At 43.9% G+C, this 12,918-nt stretch overlaps 1 protein-coding gene and 1 long non-coding RNA gene across 6 annotated transcripts in view; both read left to right on the plus strand.

Annotated features, from left to right (window-relative positions):
* Window positions 1-12,918, plus strand: part of LOC126995711 (endothelial PAS domain-containing protein 1-like) — a 280,018-nt gene that overhangs the window by 32,965 nt on the left and 234,135 nt on the right. The window lies entirely within an intron of this gene.
* Window positions 455-2,172, plus strand: LOC126995715 (uncharacterized). The gene is made up of 3 exons (XR_007750660.1): window positions 455-902; window positions 1,200-1,567; window positions 1,641-2,172. It is a non-coding gene; the product is annotated as an uncharacterized LOC126995715 (long non-coding RNA).

Consider the following 12,918-nt stretch of genomic DNA (forward strand, 5'->3'; position numbering starts at 1 on the left):
GAGAAAGAGAATGCGGAGAAGGAAATGAAAGAAGGGAGAAAGAATCAACAAACGAAAAAAAGAAGGCTATTATAGTGAAAGGGGGAGTTATAGAGGGGAAGAAAACGATCGAAAATAGAGGAGAAGAAGGGAGGAAGAAGAGAAGGTGGACCCATATCAAACGACCCTCAAAAAATGACAAAAAAATAATAACAGCAACTGGATACTTGTTATATATTCTTCATTCATGTTTTTGAGCAATGGAAATAGAAAAGATTGAAGAGAAAAAGGGAAGGAAGGAAGGAAGGAAGCTACAGCGCCCCTCTACGCACACTACTCTCTCTCTCTCTCTCTCTCTCTCTCTCTCTCTCTCTCTCTCTCTCTCTCTCTGTGTTTCTATGGTCTCCTCCTCCTCCTCCTCTTTGTCTCACGTTCACTGTATCTATGGTCTCCTCCTCCTCCTCCTCCTCCTCCTCCTCCTCCTCCTCCTCTTCCTCTTCTTTCTCCTCCTCTTTCTCTCTCTCTCGTTTACTGTATCTATGGTCTCCTCCTCCTCCTCCTCCTCTTCCTCACGTCACGTTCGCCGGCGCACCATTTCTTAATCAAGTCATTCATGCGTGGCCAACTTGACACCTCACCTAAGAGCCTCTCCTCAGCCCTCGATCGCCCGGCCTCTTGCGTCTGTCTCGGCCCGAAGGAGGGAGTGTAAGGCGAGAAGAAGGGCTGTCGGGAGGGAGAAAGGAAGGGAAGAGCATGAAAAGAAGGGAGGAGCAAAGGGCAAGGGTGGAGGGACTCTTTCTTTACATGATACTGAGAGAGAAAGGAAGGGAAGAGCAATTAAGGGCAAGGTTCTGTTTTGGCTGATGTAAGAAGGGTTGTTAGGAGAGAGAGAAAGGAAGGGAAGAGCAAGGACAAGGGGAAAGGTTCTGTTTTTGTCTGTTAAAAGAAAGGCTGTTGGGAGAGAGAAAGGAAGGGAAGAGCAAGGACAAGGGGGAAGGTTCTGTTTTTGGCTGCTAAAAGAAAGGCTGTTGGGAGAGAAAAAGGCAGGAAAGAGCAAGAGCAAGGGGGAAGATTCTGTTTTTGTCTGTTAAAAAGAAAGGCTGTTGGGAGAGAAAAAGGAAGGGAAGAGCAAGGACAAGGGGAAAGGTTCTGTTTTTGTCTGTTAAAAGAAAGGCTGTTGGGAGAGAAAAAGGCAGGAAAGAGCAAGAGCAAGGGGGAAGGTTCTGTTTTGGCTGTTAAAAGAAAGGCTGTTGGGAGAGAGAAAGGAAGGAAAGGGCAAGAGCAAGGGGGAAGGTTCTGTTTTGCCTGTTAAAAGAAAGGCTGTTGGGAGAGAGAAAGGAAGGAAAGAGCAAGAGCAAGGGGGAAGGTTCTGTTTTTGTCTGTTAAAAGAAAGGCTGTTGGGAGAGAGAAAGGCAGGAAAGGGCAAGAGCAAGGGGGAAGGTTCTGTTTTTGTCTGTTAAAAGAAAGGCTGTTGGGAGAGAAAAAGGCAGGAAAGAGCAAGAGCAAGGGGAAAGGTTCTGTTTTTGTCTGTTAAAAGAAAGGCTGTTGGGAGAGAGAAAGGAAGGAAAGAGCAAGAGCAAGGGGGAAGGTTCTGTTTTGGCTGTTAAAAGGAAGGCTGTTGGGAGAGAAAAAGGCAGGAAAGAGCAAGAGCAAGGGGGAAGGTTCTGTTTTGGCTGTTAAAAGAAAGGCTGTTGGGAGAGAGAAAGGAAGGAAAGGGCAAGAGCAAGGGGGAAGGTTCTGTTTTTGTCTGTTAAAAGAAAGGCTGTTGGGAGAGAGAAAGGAAGGAAAGAGCAAGAGCAAGGGGGAAGATTCTGTTTTTGTCTGTTAAAAAGAAAGGCTGTTGGGAGAGAAAAAGGCAGGAAAGAGCAAGAGCAAGGGGGAAGGTTCTGTTTTTGTCTGTTAAAAGAAAGGCTGTTGGGAGAGAGAGAAAGGAAGGAGAGGACAAAGAGCAATGAGTAAGGAGCTCTTTCTCACTTAAATGGCAGCTTCAGGAGGGTTAGAATTATCAAAGGAGGATGTGAAAGAGAAGGAGAAGGGAAAGAATAAAGGTAGCAGGGAGGGAAAAAGGAAGGAGTGAAGGTACCAGGGAGGAAGAATGGAAGGAGTAATGATTGGAGTAGGAAAGGGAGGTGTATTTTTTTTTTACATCAAAGGATACGGCTCGAGGTCAACAAAAAGAGTACACACACACAAAAAAAAAAAAAAAGCCGCTCCCACAATAGTAAAGAGTAGGCAAAAGAGAGGTCAGTTTCGGGTGGAATGTTGCATGCTTATATTTTGCCTCTTTAGAATCGTCTCGCGTGACTCATCTTCAGGGTGTGTGTGTGTGTGTGGGGGGGTTGCATAATTGAGTGAAGAAGTGCCAGGTATGAAGAGAGAGAGAGAGAGAGAGAGAGAGAGAGAGAGAGAGAGAGAGAGAGAGAGAGAGAGAGAGAGAGAGAGAGAGAGAGAGAGAGAGAGAGAGAGAAGAGTAATAAGAGGAGGGGGTCTTCCTCTTATCGCTCCTTACACTGATCTTACGTGACCGGCATCTTCTTTTTCAGGTAGGTTTAAATCAGCATCAAGTGGCAGGAGGAGGAGGAGGAGGAGGGGGGAGTGTGAGACGGGTCGAGTATGTAGTGTCTGTGAGTGTGTTTCTTATTAACCATGACTAAGGGTGCGTGAGTGCGTGTGTGCGTGTGTGTATTTATGTGTCAGCATCATTGAGGCAGACCGACTTGCACTTCACACGCATAATTGTTCCCGTTGTCTGCAAGTATTGGAATGAGGGCGACTTGAGTGTGTGGGGGCGGTGGAGGAGGGGGTGGGGAGGAAGGAGTGGGCGGGTGTGAGTGGGTGTGAGTGGGAAGGAAGAGGTTGTAGGGTGATTTCAGGATGGAGTGAGTTGCTATCGGGATGGGTTTAGTGTGTAGGGGGGGGAGGAAGGAGTGGGCGGGTAGGTTGCCTGTGTGAGTGAGATGGAAGAGGGAGTTGGGTGATTTCAGGATGGAGGGAGTTGCTATCGGGATGGGTTTAGTGTGTATTGAGGAGGGGAAGAAAGTAGGGGGAAGGGGGAGGAAGGAGTGGGCGGGTAGGTTGCCTGTGTGAGTGGAAGGAAGAGGGAGTGGGGTGATTTCAGTATGGAGTGAGTTGCTATCGGGATGGGTTTAGTGTGTATTGAGGAGGGGAAGAAAGTAGGAATTATAGAAGGGGAAGAAAACGATCGAAAATAGAGAAGGAGAAGAAAGGGGAGAAAGAAGAGAAGGTGGACCTATATCAAACGAGCTTAAAGAAATGTAAAAAAAAAAAAAATAATAATAACAACAACAACTGGATACTCATTTATATTTTTCATTCATTCATGTTTTTGAGCAATGAAAATAGAAAGATGGAAGAGAAAAAGGGAAGGAAGGAAGGAAGCTACATCGCCCCTCTACACACAGGGCGAGGAAGGAGTGGGCGGGATGAGTTTTGTGAGAGAGAGAGAGAGAGAGAGAGAGAGAGAGAGAGAGAGAGAGAGAGAGAGAGAGAGAGAGAGAGAGAGAGAGAGAGAGAGAGAAAGGCAGCAAGGAGAGGGAAGAATGGCGTGGTTCCTTAGCGAGGTGAATTAGTGAGTGTTCGGGAGTGGAAAAAAGTGGAAGAGTGAAGCGGGTGAGGAAGAAGTAGACGGGGAGAAATTTCGTATGTTGGGGGGAGGGGGGGGGTGATGAAGGACGGAGAAGGGAGTGAGTGGGAGTTAGGGTGACGGGAGGACGGTGTGGGTTGTACTAAACGGCGGGGTTTTTAGTGAGTAATGGGGAGTGGAAGGGAGTACGTGGCTGGAGGAAGGTTGGAAGGAGCGGGCTGAGTGATATGCATGCGTGAGGCAGAAAGGAAGGAATCGAGGTGCGGGGAGGATGGTGTGGGTTCTTAACAAGGGGAGTGGAAGGGAGTTCAGTAGGAGGGGTGAGTTTAAAAGGTTGTGGGCGGGGTGTGTCTCCTAGCAGAGTGAGTTTAGTGTAGGCATGAGTGTAGGGGAGTAGAAGGGAGTACTAGGAGGGGATTTTATTGGGGGGTGGAAGGGAGTGTCAGGAGGAGGGGTGAGTTTGAAAGACTGTGGGCGGGGTGTGGGCGTAGCGGACCAAGTGGGTGGAGGAGGGCGGCGCCGCGGGGGTGGTGATTTGAAGGGCGGCACTTGTGTGGGTGCTTGAAGGAGGGCAGGCAGGAAGGAAGGAGGTGGAGGGGGGGGCAGGGAAGAAGGGAAGGGGGGGGGGGGCTAGTCAGAACTCGATACAAGCTCCCCTTATGGCGCTGCACACTCTAAAGCCTAACAACACACACACACACACACACACACACACACACACACACACACACACACACACACACACTTTTCATTCATCCAACAACAACAAAACTAGGTACAAAAAGGAGGATATTAAAGAGTATGTTCAGTGAATACCAAAATAAACGCTAGACAACCTCGCATGCATAAACATCATCACATAACCCGATACTTAATGATCTCGACTAATCTTTCCTGCAGTCATTCTATTTTATTATTATCATTTTTTTTTTTTTACATTCCCCGAAGCGACGTATCCACTCATGTCTCGAGAATATTAAAGCTATCAACGCCTTTTGGATGCATGGCGTTCTCCTAGGCAAACAAGCGCGAGGGGAATGAATGGCAGGGGTGGCGGCGTCTACGTGCAGGGAGGAAGCATGTGACCGGCAGGTGATGGCAGGTAGAGAGAGGAAAAAATGTTTGATTATTAGTGTAAGAAGGACAAAGGGAGTAAGAGGGGGTAAAGAAGGAAGGGAGGGAGGGATAGTTTCTTAGGTTTGGTTAGGTTAGGTTTTGTTTGGTCTGGTTAGGTTAGGTTAGGTTAGATTTGGTTAGTTTTTGTTTGGTTTGGTTAGGTTTGGTAAGGTTAAGTTTGGTTAGATTTGGTTAGATTTTGTTTGGTCTGGTTAGGTTAGATTTGGTTAGGTTAGGTTTGGTAAGGTTAGGTTAGGTTTTGTTTGGTCTGGTTAGGTTAGGTTTGGTAAGGTTAGGTTAGATTTGATTAGATTTTGTTTGGTCTGGTTAGGTTAGATTTGGTTAGGTTAGGTTTGGTTAGGTTTTGTTTGGTCTGGCTAGGTTAGATTTGGTTAGGTGATAGAATGAGGAAAGGAAAAGGTTGGAAAAATATGTAAAGAATAACAAAAGGAGTATAAGAAGTGTAATAAGGAAGAGGGGGGAAAGGAGGAAGGGGAGGGTAGTCATAGGTCATTTTTTTTTTACCATGAAGGATGCTGCTCAAGGTAAACAAAAAAAAAAAAAAAAAAGGTCCGCTACAGAAAAAAAATATCCCCCATTGACCTTAATGAATAATTCTTTGTAGGATGTATTCTAATGACCGATTTGGATGGAATATTTGGTGCTAACGAGAATACATTATCCGCTGGGTGTGTCCGGAATCGTAATGAGCGCAGCAGGTGGGGACCGCGGAGGAATACCTGTTTGACGTTTTTATTATATGTTATGTATGTATCTTTAACTCCCCAGCACCGATGACTCTCAGTGCTGATGGAAATACGAGTTTGTGTTACGCGTGTCAGCGCCGGGAGGTCTTACATGTGGGCGACGCGGATATATCGTTTATTTTGCATGATGTTTATTTTTTTCTTACTTTTATCCTGTTTTTTTTTGTATTGCTAGGGAGGAATATATATGTCACGTGTGTCATGGAACAGTCGTACGCAGCAGCAGGTGGGCGAAGAGGTTGTTATATGTTTACGCACGATATTTTTTTCTTATTTTTATCCTGTTTTTTTGTATTGCTAGGGAGGAATATATATGTCACGTGTGTCATGGAACAGTCGTAGGCAGCAGCAGGTGGGCGTAAAGGTTGTTATATGTTTACGCACGATATTTTTTTCTTATTTTTATCCTGTTTTTTGTATTGCTAGGGAGGAATATATATGTCACGTGTGTCATGGAACAGTCGTACGCAGCAGCAGGTGGGCGCAGAGGTTGTTATATGTTTACGCACGATATATCTTTCTTATTCTTAACCTGTTTTTTGTATTGCTAGGGAGGAATATATCTGTAATGTGTGTCATGGAATAGTCGTAGGCAGCAGCAGGTGGGCGAAGAGATTGTTATGATTTCGCACGATATAATATTTTTTTTTTAATTTCCACATGTTATTTACTGATAATGGAAGAAATATAAAATGTGTGTCAGTGACTCATAAGTGTAATAAGTGGGTGAAGAGCTTAGACTTTTTTGCATCATTTATATTCTTTTACTTTTCACTATTATTTTTATTGTTAATGGAAGGTATTTTCAGTTAATCCTTTAGTGAATCATAAGTGTAACAAATGGGTGTTGGGGTAAGATTTTTTCGCATGGTATATTCTCCTTTTCATTATTTTTATTGCTAATTGAAGGTTGTTTAAGTTGCGTCCTTTAGTTAATCATAAGTGTAACAAATGGGTGCTGAGCTAAGATTTTTTCGCATGGTATATTCTCCTTTTCATTATATTTTATTGCTAATGGAAAATATCGTCACCCTCGTAAACAAACCTCCTAAGTCATTATTTTCTACATTACAGGAAATCAGAAAAAAAACTGTCATTATCTCATTTGGCTTAAGATTTAGGCAGGAACGAAAAGGTCAATTCCAGAACACTCAAACCCTGAATGACGAAGGCAACTATACAGAAATGGGCGTCACTTGATGAAAAATTGATGTAGACAAAAACCTGGAAATCGATGAAAAATAACTTAGGCAATTATTTTATGAGGGTGACGATATGTTACCTATATCACTGAATCATGAGTGTAACAGGTGGTTGAAGGATGGATTATTGATTGACTGTTTCTTCTCCCTCTGTAATAACCATGAGGAGTAACTCTTTCTTTTCTTGCCCCCAGCAGGTAGGTGTCAAATGACCCACGCGAGTCACCTGAGGCACGGAGGGACAGGTAGAGTGAAGTTTAATTACTGTTTAAATGCTTACGTGTGAAGCTGAAGTGTGTGTGTGTGTGTGTGTGTGTGTGTGTGTGTGTGTGTGTGTGTGTGTGTGTGTGTGTTGTAACCATCACCTTACGATCTGTCTGTCTGTCTGTCTTATGCACCTGTGAATGTTGAACTTTCCCATTATATGTTTCCTTCAATTTACTGTTCCTCGTTTTTTTTTAATGGAGGAGGGGGGTAAGGAGCAGAAGGGGTGATGGATGACAGATAGACAGGCCGGCTTTTCTTTATACATCTCTTCTATTTCTTTTCTCTATCCAGCTTTTTTTTTATTATTGTCGTGGACGCTTAAGATTGTCTCCTCTTCATTGCTCTTCATCTGTTTTTCGTGGGAAGGTATTAGATGACAGGGAGATTCTTCTTTTGCTTGTCTCAGTACACCTTTTCTACTTCCTCCCTACGCTCAAATTTATAGCCGTGAATACCCAGGATCAATATCTAAGTTTGTCTCCATTGCTCTTTACCTTTTTTTCGTGGGAAGGTGTTAGATGACAGGGAGGTTCTTCGTCAACCCGTCACTCTGCATCCTTCTCACCTCCTCCCCACGCCAGATTTGTAGCCGTGAATACCTAAGTTTATCTCTCTTTAATACTCTTTACCTATTTTTCGTGGGAAGGGGTTACATGACAGGGAGGTTCTTCGTCAACCCGTCTATGTACATCTCTCTCACTTCCTCCCCACGCCCAGATTTGTAACTCGGCCGTCAGTCTGTTCATAAGTGCTGACATGATTTACTGCCCTTCTTCATATGCTCTGCTGAGGGAAGGAGGGCGCAGAAGAGGGGAGGGTGGGTGGGTGAGTGGATACCGGGTTCGTTTATTTGTGTATGCTTGTTTTCCGCCTCCCCTCCATGTCTAACCTCGCAGCATAACCACGAAAATAATAAACAAGTAGATGGAGATAGATAGATATAAAAATGAGAGATAAGTAGACGCGACGTACTTTTTTTAATTTATTTTTTTGTCTCAAAACTTCTTTCCCACTTCTTCTTCATTCCTAGTCTTGCAATATAGCCATAAAAACAATAGATGCATAGATATGGATAGATAGATAGATAGATAGATAAAGATGGGTAGAGAGACACCTTCCTCCAGTCTCTCCCCCACTTCCTCTTCCCTTCTTGCCTCTCTTCACCAGATAAACAAATACACTTTCCTCCAATCCTTCTTCCTTCCTTCCTACTCCCTTTCCTCTGGCCTTCTCCTTCCCTCTTTTCAATAGATAGATAAACATATACACTTTCCTCCAATCTTTCTTCCTTCCTTCTTTCTCCCTTTCCTCTTTCTTTCTTCTTCCCTCTTTTCAACAGATAGATAAACAGAGACCCCTTCCTCCAATCCCTCTCCCTTCCTTTTCATTTAACTTCCTCTTTCTCTTTCCTTCTCTCACTACCATCTTAGAACTCGCCTGATTGCCACATCTCCGCAAATAGACGTCTAAGTGCTGTTTTCCTTTCCTTCCTTCCGTCTCCCTACCATCCTTCCTTCCTTTCCCTCTCTTTCCTTCTCCTTCCTTCCCTCTACCTTCCTAATAATCCTGTGCACCATGAACCCTAAGAAAACACTCATTAGAACCTGACTGATCTTTTTTGGGGGGCGGAAGCGTCTGAGAACATATAACTGTACACTCCTACTGTCTTTCCTATTCCCCCACCTGTACCTTCACCACTAGACCGCTTGCTCTTCGTACTATACCCTTGATAAAAAAAAGAATACCGATCCGGGAGTGTTAGCGTTGGAGGGCAAGATGGGGAAGAGAGAGGAAGGACGGCGGCGGCGGGAAGGCAGGCGGAGGACCACCCGAGAGTCAGTGGCCAGCGCTGTGCCTCACGCCACCTGCCAAAACAAACTGAGCCCCAAAAATTCACTTTCCTTTCATCGTCTCTATGAACCCCGCCCGCTGACCCACCCACACGCTCGCAACACACCCCAGGGCCTTAGTAGTGGCAGTAGTAGTAGTAGTGGTGGTAAAGTAAGGGCAGAATTACTAGTAGCACGAGCAGCAATAAAGTTAATGGAAATAAGTACAGATCTTGATGTAATATTGGGGTACAAAATGGAAATTGAGGTGAATGATCATAAGAGATTTAATAAAGTGATGCAATGGGAAGGTAGAGAGGGAGAAGTAAGATACGAGGTATGGCAAAGGATGTGACGAAGAGAAAATAAGATACACTGAAGTAATAAAGAGGAACATAAAATAAATGAGGTGCAAGATAGTAAGAGACGAAATAAAGTGACTGGTGTAATGAGATGGCAGTGCAGAAGTGACGTACTGGGTGATGAAAGATGGAAACACTTGATACACTTGGAACACCTGAAATGTGAAATAAGATGATGAAACGAGAGGAGGGAGAGGGAGAGGTTAGGTAAGAAGGATGGCAAAGGATGTGACGAATGTAATAAAATTGTTACTATTATTATATCAGTATATTATTTCCTTTTGCACACACCTTTTACTTTGCTTCTCACTCTTTATTATTTTTTCTCCCACCATTCATCTATTTTTCTCTTTACTACCTCAATAGTATATCAGTTTATCTTTATTTTACACTTCAATACGTTTTCTTTTTACTACCTCAATATTACATCAGTTTGTCTTTATTTACACTTCATTTTCTTTTTATCACCTCAATATTACGTCAGTCTACCTTTAATTTGCACTTCAATACGTTATTTTTACCACCCTTAACTTCCTGCTTCGCTGCTCTCCAATTACACCCATCACTATTTTAATCTCTATTTAATCCTCAATATTACATCAGTTTACCTTTAATTTGCACTTCAATACGTTTTTTTTACCACCCTTAACTTCCTGCTTCGCTGCCTTATCATCACACCCATCACTGTTTTAATCTCTTACCATCTATCACCTCATTTTATCTACTGCTCTATGACGTCAGTTTATCATTTTTCCTCTTTCTTACACCATTTATCACCTCTGTACTTCTTCCTCTCTTCCCTCTCTTTACATCAATCATTTTTATTTAACTTCATATATTCATTGACAAGTTTGTTTTTCTCGAGGTATTTTTTCCCATCATTTGTCTTTCATACACTTCATTACATCCTTCAACATTCCATACCTTCTTTCCCTCTCTATCTTCTTATTTCATCATTTTTTTTTTCCTTCATTATATTCTTCAACGGCCTTTTATCTCATTCTTTATATATTTTTTAACAAGTCTTACCTTCCTTCAAATCACAGGAGAGTTTTTCATTTGGTCGCCCTCTAACATATCCACACACACCATAGTAGTAGTAGTAGTAATAGTAGTAATAGTAGTTGTAGTAGTAATAGCTTCTGGTGAGGTGGTTGGTTCTCTGCATGGCTGGACGTGGGTTCGATATCCATTGTCTTGCAGTTAGCCTTCACGCCGCGGTGCCCAAGTTTTCTGTCTCCATCATTGTTTGGGTGAGGGGGGAGGGGTGGGAGGGTGTTTTGGGTGAAGGGGGGAGGGAGAGAGGGAGCAGGGAGTGGGTGGGTTAGGGAGGGAGGGAGGGAGTGACAGAAGAAAACGTGCCCGACGCTCAAGTTCTTCTTTTCCGATCCTCATTTTTAGGGGAAACTCGTGTGTGTGTGTGTGTGTGTGTGTGTGTGTGTGTGTGTGTGTGTGTGTGTGTGTGTGTGTGTGTGTGTGTGGCGAGAATGAAAGCAAGGAAAGAAAACCTGAAGAAAGGAAAAGAAATGGAAAGAGAAGAACGCGAAGGAAGAAAATAGGAAAATGAAAAAAAGGAATGAGAATGAAAAGAGAGAAAGAAGGAAGAGAAGGAAAAATAAGAAGGAAAATAAAGAAGAGAATGGGTGTAAGAATAGGTCAGAAGAAAAGAAAAGGAGACGAAAAAACAAACTCTCTCTCTCTCTCTCTCTCTCTCTGTGTGTGTGTGTGTGTGTGTGTGTGTGTGTGTGTATATCATGAACGTGACGAGACTCTACGATTACTTTCCTTTCCTTTTATATATTATTTCTTAACTATTATCACTGGAGGAGCCAAACGCATGAGTGTACGAAGCGGAGGTGAAGGAGCGGACGATAGGCGGAGCACAGGTTATGGTGAAACGCTACAAAGTCCACGCCACCGAGAACGTCTTATCAACGGACTTATCTTTGAGTCTCTTCACCTGTGCTTGTGATACATTGTGTCACCACCACCACCACCACCACTAAAACTTTCCTCCTTCTCCTCCTCCTCCTCCTCCTTCGCCTTCTTCTCCTTATCATCATCATTGTTATCATCCGCCCACTCGTCGTCGTCGTCCACGTCCTTCGCCTTTTTTTTTTTTATTCTTATCTTTGTTTTTTCGTTTTATTTCTTTTATTCATCGTACTTTTCTTCCTCATTCTGCTTATAATCGTCCTGCTCTTTCTGCTTTTCCTTCTTCTTCTTCTTCTTCTTCTTCTTTCTCTTCTTCCTCCTTCATCTCCTCTTTTCTTTTTTTTACTTCCCTTCTATTCTTTGTCCTTGTCCTCGTTTTCCTTTTCCTCTTCTTCCTGCTTACTGTCATCTTCGTCCTGCTCTTTCTTCTGCTTTTCCTTTCCGTATTATTTATTTTCTTGTTCCTCCTCCTCCTCCTCCTCCTCCTCAAGAGAAATTCATCGGGAAGAGGCGGATGAATCATGTTTGTTTTCTTCTTTTTCTCCTCCTCCTCCTCCTCCTCCTCCTCCTCTTATTTCTTCATCTTCCTCATATTCATTAACATCCGAGGGTTTGTTTGTATGACGTGAACAGAAATGAGAGAGAGAGAGAGAGAGAGAGAGAGAGAGAGAGAGAGAGAGAGAGAGTGTGTGTGTGTGTGTGTGTGTGTGTGTGTGCGAGGCTTGTGAGTGGCTGTAACTGGGGGCGGGGTCTGCAGCTGCTTGATGTTATGTGGTGGAAGAGCGGAGGAGAAAGAAGAGGAAGAGGAAGAGGAGGAGGAGGAGGAGGAAATGGTTGATGATACTAGCCGTGTGAGAAGGGTAGATTTCAAGGCCTACCCTCGGAGAATGGAACACTAGAGAATAAGTAGGCCTACCAATTGAAAGAAGGTTGTGTGTGGGGAGGGGGGGGAGATGGAGTTTTTGAGAAGTAAAGAGAAGAAAATCAACCTTAATACTGAAGCAATAGGTCTTATGGAGTTATATTAAGGGAGAGTTAGTGGTAGGGAGAGAGAGAGGTAAGGAGGAAAGTTAAGGGAGGAGGGAGAGAGAAAGAGGAAATCAGAGAGTGGTTATGAGGAAGGCTGAGAGAGAGAGAGAGAGAGAGAGAGAGAGAAAGCGTGGAGAATGGTGCGCCTGACCGTGTTTACATACTGCGCTGGTTGCAAGACGCCACCACCACCATCACCACCACCACCACCACCGCCAATTACAGACACTCTCCTAAATATGAAACCTTTATGAAACTGGAACCCACTTACACACACACTCACGTACACACACTCATCCAAACACCCAAACTGCATAATCATACCCACCAACATAATGACGTCGAGAGAGTAATTTGTGTCCTGTTCAGCGCCTGTAGAGAAAGACTGAACACAATGGGCTGACTCTCTCTCTCTCTCTCTCTCTCTCTCTGGTTTACCGATGACGCAATACCTTCCACGTGCGAGGGTTATGGTGAGTTGTGATATGTTGTTTTCCGGTCGCCCTGTTAGTATTAGCTTTCAATCTTGCTCCTCCTTGCCCTCTGTGTGTGTGTGTGTGTGTGTGTGTGTGTGTGTCGGGGATAGGTGGGGGGGGAGGAGGTAGATGGAAGGCCAGGAAGGGTCAAAACGGGTGGAAAAAGCAATACCACGACGGTTACTTGATTTCATTCCACCTGTTGTACTTGTGTTTCAGCCTTCCCTTGCCCTCTGTTGCCTTCTACTCCTGTTAACTGCCTTCTGTGTGTGTGTGTGTGTGTGTGTGTGTGTGTGTGTGTGTGTGTGAACGGTAGGGAAGGCAGCAAAAGAAAGTGACAGAATAAAGTGGG

This window comes from Eriocheir sinensis, chromosome 8, assembly GCF_024679095.1.
Source record: "Eriocheir sinensis breed Jianghai 21 chromosome 8, ASM2467909v1, whole genome shotgun sequence".
NCBI lineage: Eukaryota > Metazoa > Arthropoda > Malacostraca > Decapoda > Varunidae > Eriocheir > Eriocheir sinensis.